General features: G+C 37.6%; 1 protein-coding gene across 1 annotated transcript in view; it reads left to right on the top strand.

Moving 5' to 3' along the window:
- Positions 1–15,233, top strand: part of LOC145686311 (tubulin beta chain-like) — a 297,132-nt gene that overhangs the window by 29,700 nt on the left and 252,199 nt on the right. The window lies entirely within an intron of this gene.

Raw genomic sequence — 15,233 nt, 5'->3', positions numbered from 1 at the left:
AGAAAGTGGGAGGGAACGGAAGAACCCCGAGAAAACCATTGCCACAAAGTTCACTTGGCACTCCTTCAAATAAAGTACAGCTACCCTAGAAGAAAGAATCTCCTTTACATTGTTCCGTACATTAAATGTACATATTAACAATTACTCTACTGAAACCATCCCTGCAACTAGTGATGTGAAGTGGAAAATTTTCCGCTTAAAACTTCCCATTTCTGAAAATTTTCCATTCTAAACAAATATTCACTATCAAGTATTAACTCCACATTAAGCCATGATATTGATTGAATCCATGAATAGAAATATGACATTACAGCAAATTATAATCTTCCAACTTTCTAGGTACTGTAATGGGAAAATATATAAATATTACTGAGTACCTGGTAATAAACCTAGTATTTGATAACACAAGAATTATATGATAGAACAAGCGAGTATCGTTCTACAGTATGAAACTACGGTAAACTTCCAAACTAGTAGAACTGGAAATAGTAGAAACCTGAAGTAGTTGATTTCTACCACTTACGGTTTAAATATTAGGTTGTCGAAGGAGATGGGACCTATTATTGGAACGACGAATCGTTTCCCGAAAACCGTTTCTCAATAGCTCTTACCATTTTTGAGTTATGACCAATATTGTTGAAACCAGAAGTGGTTCAACATAGCTTCTGGTTTAACTCGAAGATTGGTGAAAGAGATGGAACCTATTCTTGGGATGCTGAATCGATTCCCGGAAATCGCTTGTCGATAGCACTTACCGTTTTAGGTCTAGGAATATCAATATTGAAACCAGAAGTAGTAGTGAATTTATACCACTTCCGATTTTAGTGGAAATACAGGAGTACAGGTGGTTTGTCCCCTTAAGAATTAAATCGATTTCTGAAAACTCTTTATCGCTAGCTATGTTTTATATTCGTTTATGAGTTATGAATATGTTTGTTGAAACCAGATATGGTCGACTTCTACCACTTCCCGTTTAAGTAAGATTGTTGAAAGAGATGGAACCTATTCTGGCAATGCAGAATTGATTCCCGAAAACCGTTTGTCAATAGCTCTTACCCTTTTAAGTTTATGAAAATAAATATTGAAACCTGAAGTAGTAGTGGATCCTACCACTTCCAGTTTTAGTAGAAATGCAGGAGTTAAGGTGGTTCCTTTCATATTCACCTATTTCCGAAAACCGTTTGCCGATCGCTATTACCGTTTTTTACTCGTGGTCTTTAATTTGAAACAGGAAATTTCCGATTTCTACCACTTCCGGTTTAACAGATTGACTGCTAAGGTGATTTGAGGGTACCTGTTAAGTAGGAGGTTGTTGAAGGAGATGCAACCTATTATTGGGATGCTGGATCGATTCCCGAAAACCGCTTGTCAATAGCTCTTACCGATTTTGATGTGATACCTGTTGACAGACAGACACACAGACGAACACAGCCGTTCTATAAGACTTCCCTTTCATATGCATAGCGTAGTTTGGAAATCTAAAAGTAGGTATATAGCCAAAAGCAGGAAATATCTTTGTATTTGATAATTAAATATAAAGTTATTTATTGCGGCTTGCAGCTTTGTACTTTTCTTATATATATATATATATATATATATATATATATATATATATATATATATATATATATATATATATATATATATTTCTCTTAGAAGAAGAAATAAAGCTTTTTCTTAGTTACAATTTCAGAATGAATGAATATATGAATATTTATTAGTTTCTCTTCTGAACGAATATATGAAAAAAAAACATCATTTCCTGAGAACTTCTGGTATTTTTAATGAGTTACTTTCGTTAAAATTTGAAATTTTCGGTAGCCAAAAACTTTGCAGTAGATATTTTTATATATTTCGTAATTATTGTTTCTATAAAGTGAAAATATATAAATATATAAAAGTAATAAAGCTATGAGAAACATCTTGTCTTCGTGCATGAAAAGCGTATGAAACTGATAGAATATTGATATGACGATTTTCTGTGAACGACGATTAATTCTAAGAAAAAAAACTACATTACATTTTCTAACATATTTTCCAGAAATGAAGATTTGCAAGATAATTAATTTTATGAACCCTTACCCTCACCCTCACCTCCCTCACACTCACCCTCAACTGACACCCTCACCTTCCATCACACTCACCCTCCATTGACGCCCTCCACTCACCCTCCCTCACACTCACCCTCCATTGACGCCCTCCACTCACCCTCCCTCACACTCACCCTCCATTGACGCCCTCACACTCACTCTCCCTCACACTCACCCTCCATTGACGCCCTCACACTCACCCTCCGTCACACTCACCCTCCATTGACGCCCTCCACTCACCCTCCCTCACACTCACCCTCCATTGACGCCCTCACACTCACCCTCCCTCACACTCACCCTCAATTACTTTATCGCCCTCACCCTCCAACGCCCTCACCCTCAACTACTAAAATGAGGGTGAGGTGAGGGTGAGGGCGGCCGTCATGAGGGCAAAATGAGGGAGGATGACCATCTCTGGTTTAGCCTGTGGCAAAGACTTCGTTTGGCCGCATTGGGCTAACAACTTTAGGCGCGTTTAGGTTATTAAGATACATGAGACATTGTATATGTTTTCTCTAAAATTGTTGTGGCGTTTAATTGTCTTGAATACTGAGGAGGAAACACGAAACCAAGACCGTGGCGGACTTGGTCTTAATCTTGATAAATAATCGTATACGAAGGATAGGACTTTGGGAGTTTTCTCACATTTCAATGCCCAAAATCCGGATTTCGGTTTTTCATATTTCACTATCCGAAATCCCTTTTCGATTTATGACATTTCATCATCCGAAATCGGGATTTCGGTTTTTCACATTTCATTATCGAAAATTCGGTTTTCGGTTTTTTCACGTTTTGCTATCCGAAATCCGTTTTCGGGTTTTGACATTTAATTATACTAAATCTGGATTTCGGTTTCAGATAAAATTCGAAAATAGGATTTTGGACGTTTTTTTCCTTTTTTGGCAGCACTAATTTTGTCTAAATAGTTATGTTTTAATTATAAAAATATTTTCCTGCAAAACAATTAATATCTTAATAAACTGTTTAAAGCATTATCTTTACAATTGCAATTACATGGTAAAATAATCAATGAAAAAGACACAGGTGAAAACTATATAGGACCTTACACTACGGACATAAATGAATTGCTTCAAACTTTGAACACTTATGTCCAAATAACATTTACATCCATCCATTCTTCACTTGTTAAGTGACCCTTTGTGGCTAACTGCATAACATACCACTGTTTGACACAAAAATCTCCAGGTTTGATTACCAGTGGGATCTCAAAGAGCACGCAGTGTTACTCTTGCATAAGTCTTGCATAGTGGTCCAGGGGATTACTAGGCAGGGGAAATGGGGCCCGCCGACACCATCATGAATAAATGGAAAATGTCATTTTATGACATACATTTTAATGGTTCTGGATGACGACTGCAAACCTTTGCCCCTGAACCCTGTTAGGCCTAATTATGCCTCTGCCTTGGTCTTGGTCTTAGTCTTGCATTTTCTGCAAGACAAACAGTAATACCGAAGTGTTAGTGAATATTCTTGAGTAATACATTATCTTCAAATTTACTGCACTGCTAGTTGACAACGGTACTGCAAATTCCAATAAATGTATTTGTCAGGCCAGTGATATTTTTTGAAGTTAGTCCCGACAAAAGAAGCAGAAAATCACGTTTTAATAAATGTAATAGCCCATATCTCGGACAGTATAAGAGCCCAAACGCTAAAAGTTGCTAGCTTAATCAGCCTACAAAAAGTACTATCGAGCCAAATAAAAATCTCGTCTGACCCAAACACTTGAGGCTATCGTGAAGTTGGTCCTTCAAAACTGGTTAAGATCTAACTCTGTTTCAAATGTAGTCCAAATCTTTATACTTGCTACACTGCTAGTTGACACAGAGAACTGCTAATTCTAATAGACGTATTTGTTAGGGCCGTCACATTAGTGAAGGTAGCCCAGCTAAAAGAAGCAGGGAAATAACTTTTTAATAAATGAAATAGCCCATATCTCGGAAACTATAATAGCCCAAACGCTAAAAGTTGCTGACCCAATTAGCCCATAGAGAATACTATTGACCCCAAGAAAATATTCGTCTGGCCCAAACACTTGCGGGACTAACATGACATTGATCTCCAAAATTTGTAAAGGTGTAGCCCAAATCTTCATACTTGCTACACTGCTAGTTGACACAAAGTACTGCAAGTGCCAATAGACGCATTTGTGAGACCTATCATATTAGTGAAGTTAGCCCCGACAAAAGAAGCAGGAAAATTACTTTTTAATAAATGTAATAGCCCAAATCTCGGAAACTAGTATAATAACCCCAAAGCTAAAAGTTGCTGACCCAAATCAGCCTACAGAGAGCCCAATAAAATTTGCGTCTGGCACAAACACTTGGGAGGCTAACGTAAAATTGTTCCCACAAATTTTGTGAAGCTGTAGCTTTGTTTCAAGATTAGTTCAAATCTTCTAACTTGCTATACTGCTAGTTGATGCAGTGTGCTGGAAATTGCAATAAACATATTTGTCAGAGCGGTGATATTTTTTTAAGTTAGCCAGACAAAAATAGCAGAATTTTTTTAGTAAATGTGATAGCCCGTATGTCGGAAACTATAGTAGCCCAAACGCTAAAAGTTGCTGACCCAATCAACCTACAATGATTAGTTTCCAGCCAAATCAAAATCTCGTATCTCCCAAACACTTAGAGGGCTAACGTGAAGTTGGCTCCCCAAATTTGTGAAGGTCTAATTCTGCTTCAAATGTAGCACAAATTTTCAAACTTCGTATACTGCTAGTTGATACAGAGTACTGCAAATTCCAATAAATGTATTTGTCAGACCTGTCATATTAGTGACGTTTGTCTCGAGAAAAGAAGCAGGAAAATAACTTTTCAATAAATGTAATAGCCCATAATCTCGGAAACTATAAGAGCTCAAACGCTAAAAGTTGCTGACCCAATCAGCCCATAGGGAGTACTATCCAGCCCAATGAAAGTTTCGTCTGGCCCAAAACACTTGGGGGACTAACGTGAAATTGGCCCCTAAATTTTGTGAAGCTGTAGCTTTGTTTCAGGAGTAGCCCAAACAGTAAAGGTTGATAGCTTAAACAGCCCAAAGGAAATACTCTATGGCCCAATAAAGATCTCATGTGGTCCGAACATGTGGGGGGCCAACTTCACACAGGCTGAATGCATGCAATAACTTCGTTGACTGCGCGGTGTGAGATCAAAACATAGTGAATATAGGTAATTTTAAATAACAAATTCGTTACGTGATTTATATCTAGAATGACTAAAGAAGAATTGACGTAGGAGTAATATCATAACATAAATAGGGTACAATGATTAACTATCTTTCACGAATCTTGTTCACTGCCAATGGGAGTGTCCCCACGACATGAAATTATCCGGTTACCTTTTTTTGGAACCAAACCCAAGATGTAATTTATCGAAAAACTACCGAAATCAGGAGGGTAAAAGCAAGAACATTTGAAAACATTCTGCTATTTTTAAGTAAAATATCAATGACTCATCTTTTGCATTGGAAAAAGAGAAGAAACTTGATCTTCGTTGTCAAAAAGATTGAATATTTTGAGAAAGAAACTAAAATTACACTTACTTGCAGTGTCAGTAGTATAAATTTCACGGCACAGTAAAGTTACCTTAGGGTGATAGAACAGAAAGTAAACTAAAACCTGAAGTATTAATATGTGTTAATATATTTTGCTGCTCATACTTGAGTTTCTTTACCTTCCTTTCTCTCTTTTCTAATGCGTGACCCTTAAAACAATAATTCCAGCAAAACAGTTAAAAACTTTTGTGTCTTATTTTTGTTGTATTTTTGAAAGTAATATCAAGTAATTCTTGAGAAGTCTTACCACAAGTAACTAAATACAGAGTATTTAAAATAAACATGCAAAGACTAATGTGAACAAATCTTTAAAATGACGAATCTAAAAATATTACAGTGATTTGTTACTTTTATTTTCAAATTAGGACTCAAGAAACTGTTCGAATATTCATTTCATAGTAATAGTACTTTTGCCAAAAAACAGTAATTTGATTTTTTAAATATAAGAATAATCCGAATGTTTCACAATAGTAGATACGTCTACATTTGTAAACACACGTGACAATATGGCCGCCAGTAGCCTTTAGTAGTAGTACTTTCTCTTAGAGCCCTCTAGGAGTTCGTGCCTTAACTAGGGTAGGCCCAAAATTTTCAGATCCGGATATCCCGGACCGAAAGAGATCCGGATCCGGATCTTGCTGGATCCGGACCTAGATCCGGATCTCGGATTTGGATCCAAAATTCAAACCTGGGTTCTGGGTCCAGATTTCTGATCTGGATCTGAAGTCCGGATCTGAGAAGTAAAGGGTCCACATGGATGAATCGAGTTGCAGAATGAGACATAGTGTGCCTGATATAGGACGTGAAAATATGTATATGTGCAAAGTTATAGCGGCTGAGCGCCAGAATAAACGGAGGAGGAGGGGGTCGAAGTTGGTGGGAGAAGGACTATGCTATGCTATAGAAATACATCAAATAAACTGATGAACCGTAAAAATAGGGAAAGATAGACAATGGGAACGGTGATAGTTTCACATATTGGGGCAAGAAGAATGGACAGAGTAGATTACGAACCTCGACCGCCACACAGTGGAGTATTTGCGCTGAAAACCTGGCCAAAACTCTATGCCCTAATATTGCAGTGTTAGTTTTCAATAAAAAGGTTATATTTGAGTAAAAAAACAGTTTGCACATTATAAATACTCAATACTATAATTGAAAGTGGTGATAAATAATATATTCTTAAGAAGCTAAGAATTTGTAAAGTTGGACATGAAAACTTACATTATTGGATCAACATGCACTGTTATATAATTAGAAAATGGGTGCTACTGGAAATAATGGAATCTTTTCGCATCAAAAATAAGATATTATTTATTAATTAAAATAACGTACACATGATTAATTAAATACATACAAAATGTGTTTGAAAGAAATATTGTGTTGTAAGAAATGACATTTGAATAAATTTTGCAAATCGGAACTGGAAATTAACGATATTAAACTTAGTAAACTTAATTGGCTTGAATAACTTGAGAAATAGTTTGTAAACAAAAACGAAACAAACAAATATGTACATGTACCTATAACCATAAAAAGTGTAGAGATGTCAATATTTACATATACATACAGTTCTTTGGAGATGAAGTTTAGATGTCCTCATCACTTTCAACTTCCTCATCACTTTCTTCTTCTAAACTCCGAGAGGAGCTCCCTTCAGCTGGTTCTGGTAGAAGAAGTGCAAGTGTCTCACTGCTGAATGGTTTACTCTTCTTCCTGGATGTCTTCCTGGAGCAGCTCATGAAGGGGTCACTAGTTAATAAAAGCCGATTGAGGACATCTCGGTTGCATACTGTTCTGTTAAATTTCCTTGAAAATTTACTTCTGTACATCCGGAAATGTTTGTTTCTGGCCTCAGCGGCTTCCTCGGAGAGTTGTCCTATCGGTACTATTGCATGTCTTATTACAGTTGCTCCATGCACTAAGACCTTATGCAGTGTCGGTGTCATGGGGTGCCATCCATAATGCTCTACGTATAATTTGGCTGTTGCATACGTATATTCTTCAAAGCTTTTCTCATCAATGTGGTGTCCACTTGTTATTGTTTCCAAGATGACTTTCAATCTGGTGATCAAATCTAGGTGTATTCCTGTGATTTGTGAGGCAGTAGCTGGATCAGAAAAAAAACGTCTGGCCGTGTTTCCATCATTGGTGCTACCAAATCCCTGTTTAGATACATCAACTAGGAGTCCTAACTCTTCCTTACATTTCATCTGGATTTCCTTTTTTCTTTCACTAACATTCTTCTTCTCTTCCGAACTTCTCGCTTGCCACTTCTTGATGTTCAGTTTGTATGACAAATGGAGAACTGACTCGAGGAATCTAATCCTGGTGTGGAGGGTTGAAAGACCAAATTTCAAATTTTCAGGGTTTACAGCACCACGTTTTTTAAGGTTATTAAAATCTTTTGACGTCAACCCACAGATATAACACCTTACAGTTGACGTTGTTCCTGATGCCGCGTTACACACTTTTCCGTCAACCATTGTAAGTAAAAGCGTGTGTTTGATGATAGCTGGGTTGTCACCTAACTGAACTTCAGTGTACTTTAACGCTTTTATTTGGTCTTCAACATACTTGATCCCTTCTACTGTTATGTCTGTACTTTCATGTACAAATCGTATACGTATCGGTCTGCACAACCTAGTGGAAGAAGGGGTTGGGTTTTGCCAAATAACTTTTTTCTTATCCTTTACGTTTGCCATCAGTTTAAGGGGAACAAACGAACTCTGGAAAATGTTTGCATAACTTTCACTCAAATTCTGGAACTTTTGCTTAAATTGTGACTGCTGTGACCCATCACACCCCCATTTTGAGACCAATTCTAAGTTTTGTTTCTCTTCAACAGAGACATGTTCCAATACTTCCTCCAGATACTTACATAATCGGGAGGTTGTGTGGTCTAGCAATACTTGCAGTTTAACTTCAGAGAGTGATTCGGTAACGGTAATTGAATCCTCGGGTGGATAGCACCGCTTTTTAGCCTCCTTTACCAATGAATAGCAGGGATATATCTTTTTATTTGCATCCCGTATGACTTCATACTGATGTTTGGTTAATTCTGCATCTATCAAAATGCCTAATGCTTCAGTAGGTGTATGTTTCTTTATTTCAATATGCTCGGAACTTCCTAAAACCTTTTTGAATTTAGAAGCCCTAGTTGGGGTTTCCGCGATTTGTTTAAACAAATCAGCTGCATCAGGATTACCTGCAGCCCTCAGGCTCATGGAAGCAGCGAATGTTAATTCTTCAGGGGTAGTCTGTTGTCTCAACTCTTCAGTTTTCCTCCGTTTACTCCTTTCGCTGGACTCTTGGAATTCCTTTTCAGGGCGGCCTGGAACTCTAGATGAAAATGTTGGCACCTTTACACCACCCGCCAACCAATCTTCATTCTGCTGCAAAAATCTTTCCTCCTTGTTATGTGACTGTGACCATCTTTGTTTAAATTGGTGTTTAAAATATCGCAGAGACCGTTTCAGTTCACTTCTTTGAACTTCGGGACATTTTGTCATTTCTGCTACTCTGTTTTCCATGTACAGTAACTTTTCTTCAATAGCTCTGATTTCGCATTCCTTAACTAACTCGTAGAGTTCTCGCCTTTTAAACTCTTTCTCCATCTTCAGAATCCTAAAAAAAATAAAAAATAAAAAACTGAGTATATAACGATAGTAATGTTTTATACTTGTTAAATATATTTTATGTGAAAGTAAATTAAAATGACGGATAAAGGGTTTCGTTTCTGTGCATTTCTGGCTCATATGTATATATTTTGTATATAAATACGTGTGTATATATTTACAAAATCAATGTTTTACAAATCTGTTATTTATATTCACCCCTTTTACGCACGTACATACAGTATAATAATTTGATTTTTGTGTTGCAACCTCATTACGGACAGTAATTATCACTTCGATTTACTGAAAATCTATCTGCATCATGTTACAAAAGTATATATATAAGGAAAAAGCAACTGGTTGCGGGAAATTTTATTTTTGAATCAAGTAAGTAGTATACCACTGATTCAGAATATCAATGGGATAAAGCTTGACAGAGCTTGACACAGTATTAGAATCACTGTGGTAATAAATGTTCTGCAAAAATTTATAGTAAAACAAGTATTCTATGTTTAGACGAATAGAAAAAATAAAAGAAATAATAGTAATGCAAATATACGTACATAAATCAAAAGCTCTTACATTCCGTTACATCCAAGAAAAGTATGAAGTTGATCCTTTTATATACAGTCTCACAGAAAACTATAAACTGATCGAATACGAAAAGTATGAACTTGTGAAAACACACCCGCGCAGACTGATACCCAAACATCAACTGGGGTTGTGACCCAACAGGGGTGACTCAGGCACCGGAAATGGTCGTTGTGTGACTCACAGATATGTCCCCTTGGCGCGGGAGTGCTTTTCACACCTATGTGACGGATTTTAAAATTTGCCTTTTTGGCCAGGTTTATGGCCGTAATACTCCACTGTGCGCCATTTTGAAATCTGATTTTTTTTTTTTTTTGAAATGGAAAGGTAGTCATGTGATATATCAATTAGGGCCAATATGTTCTCAAAAAGTCAATTATGAACTTTAGTGATCGTTATCTGTAGTTATTTGGATGATTATTTGGGTGGATTTTAATTGCAAGATGTAATCAAAACATATTCATGCATCATTGATGTATTTTGTATTTTTGTATTAAAGTGTTCAAAAATACTTTACATATTGGCAGTTGTTCTTGTGATCTCAGGTACAATTCCCGGTGAGAACATGTATGAGACAAGTGAAACCTAAAACAATTAGAAGTTAGTATTTAAAAGTCAGGAAACTGATAATTGATATTAAAAAAGTCAGGAAACTGATAATTGATATTAAAAATTAAGTTGTCTGTTGGGACTGTAAGGCTGTAGTTAAATTAACGCACACGTTTCATGAAGATACATTATGTTGCTATTGTTTATTTACTATAAGCTACCGATACTTCCTCATAGGCCATTTTACACTATAGTAATCAACAGATGAAAACAGCATTGAAAAAGGAAGTGGAAGGAAGGTTTCCAGAGCAACATACGATACTAACCCAGCATTTCCCTGGTGTAACTGAGGAACAACACTGGAAAATCCTCAGCCAGGATGGCCGTTCTCCTCATTCGAACCCGGTATCACTCAATTGCGAAACGGGAATCCTAACAACTGACCTAAGTTCGCTTGGTATTATTATTTTATTTAGCGAATAATTAAGTAATGTTCTAAAGTTAATGGAAATTAAACCCTACTTTCTTTATTGCTAATGTTATAGTTAAGAGGCCTACATGAGACATCAGTCCTCCGGTAGGACAAGTACCTTGTTCAATAGGGAATATTAAAGCTGGAATTCAGGAAGTGGGGGTGAAGAGGTAAATAAGGATAAGGAAACTATGTAATATGCAAAAATTGAATAATTATACAGATATATTCACTTATTTGTAGACTTCATTACAGATATATTCACTTAGATACGTCAATTAATATTTCTCTGATATAGAGCACTCTTACTTTCTATAGTGTCAGGAAAGAGGTCCGCCTTTGTAAATGAACACACTAAGCACGTGCCCATGGGCGCAACGTGCATGCAAAGAAACATAGGCAAAACTATAAAAAAAGGAGGGGAAACCAATGGGAAAATAATAAAACGCCCTTCAACTAAAAATGGTTTAAAATAACTAAACTCAAGAGTTACGAAAGATACGAGACGAATTTTATTGGAAAGATTGTTTTTCTTGGTGATTAGTTGTGCTAACTATGAACATGAATTTAAAAGAAAACAAGTAGCGCTGAGTTCCGCAAATCAGCTGAAAAGAAAATATTGGATACAAGTTAATAATAAAAAAGGCATTTAAGATAATTAAAACAAACTACTCTCGTGACTGTCCTTTGGAAACTGGATCTGCCAGCGGGCTTACCTTGAAAATGGGGATGTGTGGTCAGCGCAACGACAATCAAAGTCCCTAATGCTGGCTTTGTAAACTGGAGTCCGCTACATCTTACTTCAAATAGCCCCAATTGTCCTCGCGATACTGGGTAAACACCGAAATTTTTGAATACCCTTTCGGAAGTTGAACCCGTGACCACCGAAGGTACGCGCTAACCACGTTTTTAAAAAATAGGTAATCGCTTTTTACTAAATTATTTCTATTTAGCCTGCTGGACTCTTTGCACGAATTATATCGTAACCATTACAACACCACGCAGACATAGAAGTAAACGAGGACAGTTAGAAACAACCATGCCGGAAGTTGAATCCACGAGACTCACAACAAACGATCCGCAGTGTAAAGCAGCAGACCATTTTTTTATGCCTGGCAGATTTTCTCGGCTAAACGGGAGTACATATAAGGTAATTGATTATCTTAAATGTTGTTCCTAAATACTGACTAAGTCTTATACGTATCAAATATTATCGTGTGATAATACCATACATACCCTCTTCGTCTTCTATAGACGAAAAGCTATGGTTATCTACATAGCTAGTACAGAGATAAGTTCTGATTCTCTAATAGGTGCTGTTGTGGTGGACAAACACCGTGTGCGTGGGTTTTCTCGGGGTTCTCCCGTTTCCTCCCACTTTCTGCATTCCACCATTTCATTCATTACTCATCATCACCGTCTCCTTTAGCCTAACCGGCATAACCGTGGGACGTAAAACTCAGAGATTTCATTTCATTTTTTCTAATAGGTGCTGATGGCGATAGCCAAGGTTCGCCGAAGCATGATCTCTCAAACCCAAACTGAGATATTGATATTACCAAAACGGCTAAAAGGTCAATATGGGTAAGTGAATTGACCACTTGCCTAGATGAAGGGCGCTGGAGATGTGAAATGCGGGGCTGTTAGAGGTACTACTTATAATAATTGGATTTTTAATTTTCTGCGCTGTTGGACACCCTCTTCAAGTAGAATAACTGTTAATCTTAGCTTTGAAAATGTTATATACGGAGTTTTATTACTATCTTTAGGTTGCATATAAATCTCTTCATTCCGGAATTATCGGATTTATTTTAACGCTTAACTTTCAGATCTCTTCTGATTTACGAATATTTAAATCATGATTGTCTCCATAGTGTCAATTAGTGATATTTTAACTCATTTCAAACCAACTATCTATCTATCTTTCTATCTATGTTTAGTCTTGTTATATGGTAATAATTGAGACTAGAAGCAACCTACAGACTAAGTCCAGAAGAGCTTTGGCCGACCTTCTGCTAAACCCAGGGTGGATAACTTAACGAAATGTGCAATATTTACAATTCGTTATCTGTTACGGTTACTATTTTGTAACTAATTTCTGCACCTAGTTAATAACGTTATTAGTCAGTGTAACTTTTAAAATGGTATGCTCTGAATAACGTTATTCGCTAGAACACTCTGCATTTTGGTACTGTAATTACAGTCACCAAGGAATTAACGTTACTTGAAATACCCACATGCGTCGTACCTGTTTGAGATGAAGATAAAACTGGTTGCAATAAATAACAGTTCCCTTTCGAACCCAAGGTGTTCTGTTCATTGATTTTAGTGATATGAAAGTATTGAAATTCTGCAAAACATTTTTGTGTAACTAGACATATTCTCTTTATGATGAGTACCATTTCTATGTTTTTCTTTTCTCTCTCGGTCACCTTTTGTACCTTTATTTCTTCTTCTTTAATTCTGATGGTCTTGGAGTTACGCTTGAGTAACGTTGGCGACGGGGAGTCTAAGGTGGGCTTAAAAAGAATCTCTATTATATTTGGTCTAGGAATTAATTCGTGCGGGTGGACAAGAGATGGCGCAACGAACGGAGCGTCCCACAGTTCCGTGTATCCACACATGTGTTGCAAACCCCTGTCATCGCGTATCGTTCGTAGTATAGGGCAGTGGATTAAAGCGTCAACAACACCAGTTTGCAGTTAAGTGAACATGGCGCAATTTGTGCCTGATAAAGTGTTTTTGCGGGGTGTCCTGCTGCATTACTTTAACATGCAGAAAAGTGCGACTGAAAGTCATCGTATTTTGGTGGAAGTATATGGTGACCATGCTCTAGCTGAGCGAACGTGTCAGAAGTGGTTTGCACGGTTTAGAAGTGGTGATTTCGGCTTGGCAGACCAAGAGCGAGCTGGACAGCCAAAAAAATTTCAAGACGAAGAATTGACAGCATTGCTCGAGCAGGATTCGTGTCAAACGCAGGAACAACTTGCAGCAGCATTAGGCGTTGATCAAACAACAGTCTCCAAACGCTTGAAAGCCATGGAAATGATTCAAAAGATGTCACATTGGGTTCCACATGAATTGAAAGACAGAGACGTTGAAAGACGAAAAACCATTTGCGAATTGCTGCTTCAACGACAGAGCAGAAAGGGGTTTCTGCATCGAATTATTACGGGTGATGAGAAGTGGATCCATTACGAGAACCCTAAACGAAAAAAGGCCTGGGTGAAACCAGGTGAACCAGGTCCATCACAACCAAAACGAGATATTCACTGTGCAAAGGTTATGCTGTGCATATGGTGGGATATGAAAGGTGTGGTGTACTATGAGCTGCTGCAACCGGGTGAAACTATGAATGGAGAACGTTATCGACGACAATTAATGCGTTTGAAGCAAGCTCTGGCCAGAACACGACCAGAATGGGAGAACAGACATGATAAACTTATTGTTCAACATGATAACGCTCGCCCACATGTCGCAAAACCGGTCAAAACCTATTTAGAAAATGTCGGATGGGAAGTTTTACCCCACCCGTCGTATTCACCAGACGTTGTTCCTTCGGACTACTACTTGTTCGATTGCATGAACAACGATTTGATTGGACAGCGGTTTACTTCTTCAGAAGATATCGAAACATGGGTCTCTGACTGGATCGCTTCCAAGGATGAGGACTTCTTTCGCCACGGAATCCGTACATTGCCTGACAGATGGGCGAAAGTGGTGGCTAGCGATGGACAATATTTTTCTTAAGGTATTTATGTATTTTGTGTTTGTACTACAGCTTCAATGTGTGCGTACCAACCGCACGAATTAATTCCTAGACCAAATACTAGTAAATAAATTTCAGGGTTTTCAGTCTGTTTTCCCCCCATCATACTTAAGATTGAGTAAACACCCCGGGAATATATCCTTTGAGAATGGTATTACTTTGATTGTTCTGTATTTAAAAAGAGTAAAAAGAAAATGATCTAACAGTGAAACTTTTATTTCAAGGTTATTGATAAGACTTTTTCTTCTTCTGATTACACTGCCGGTAGTTGAGTTGGAGTTTAACGTTCCTTTCAGCAGCAAGACTTTATGCTACGGGACTTACTGATTAACGTGGTATCCGAACCACATGAGCACCCGTCGGGAATCGAACTCGGGTGTCCCAACCAAAGGCGCGTAGGCTAACCGCTTAGTCACGAAGGAGCTCACTGCCGGTAGTCACCAGATATGTCTATTTTACAACAGAATTGCACTGACCAATGTCATTGAGGCTCGAGCTCACTTCCCACCAAGGATCGAACCCGGGACTACATGTACCAAAGTCACACTGGCCACCAGGGAAGCGAG

This window comes from Thermobia domestica, chromosome 5 (assembly GCF_964235325.1).
Source record: "Thermobia domestica chromosome 5, izTheDome1.hap1.1, whole genome shotgun sequence".
Taxonomy (NCBI): domain Eukaryota; kingdom Metazoa; phylum Arthropoda; class Insecta; order Zygentoma; family Lepismatidae; genus Thermobia; species Thermobia domestica.
This window is presented reverse-complemented; position numbering and strand designations above follow the sequence as displayed.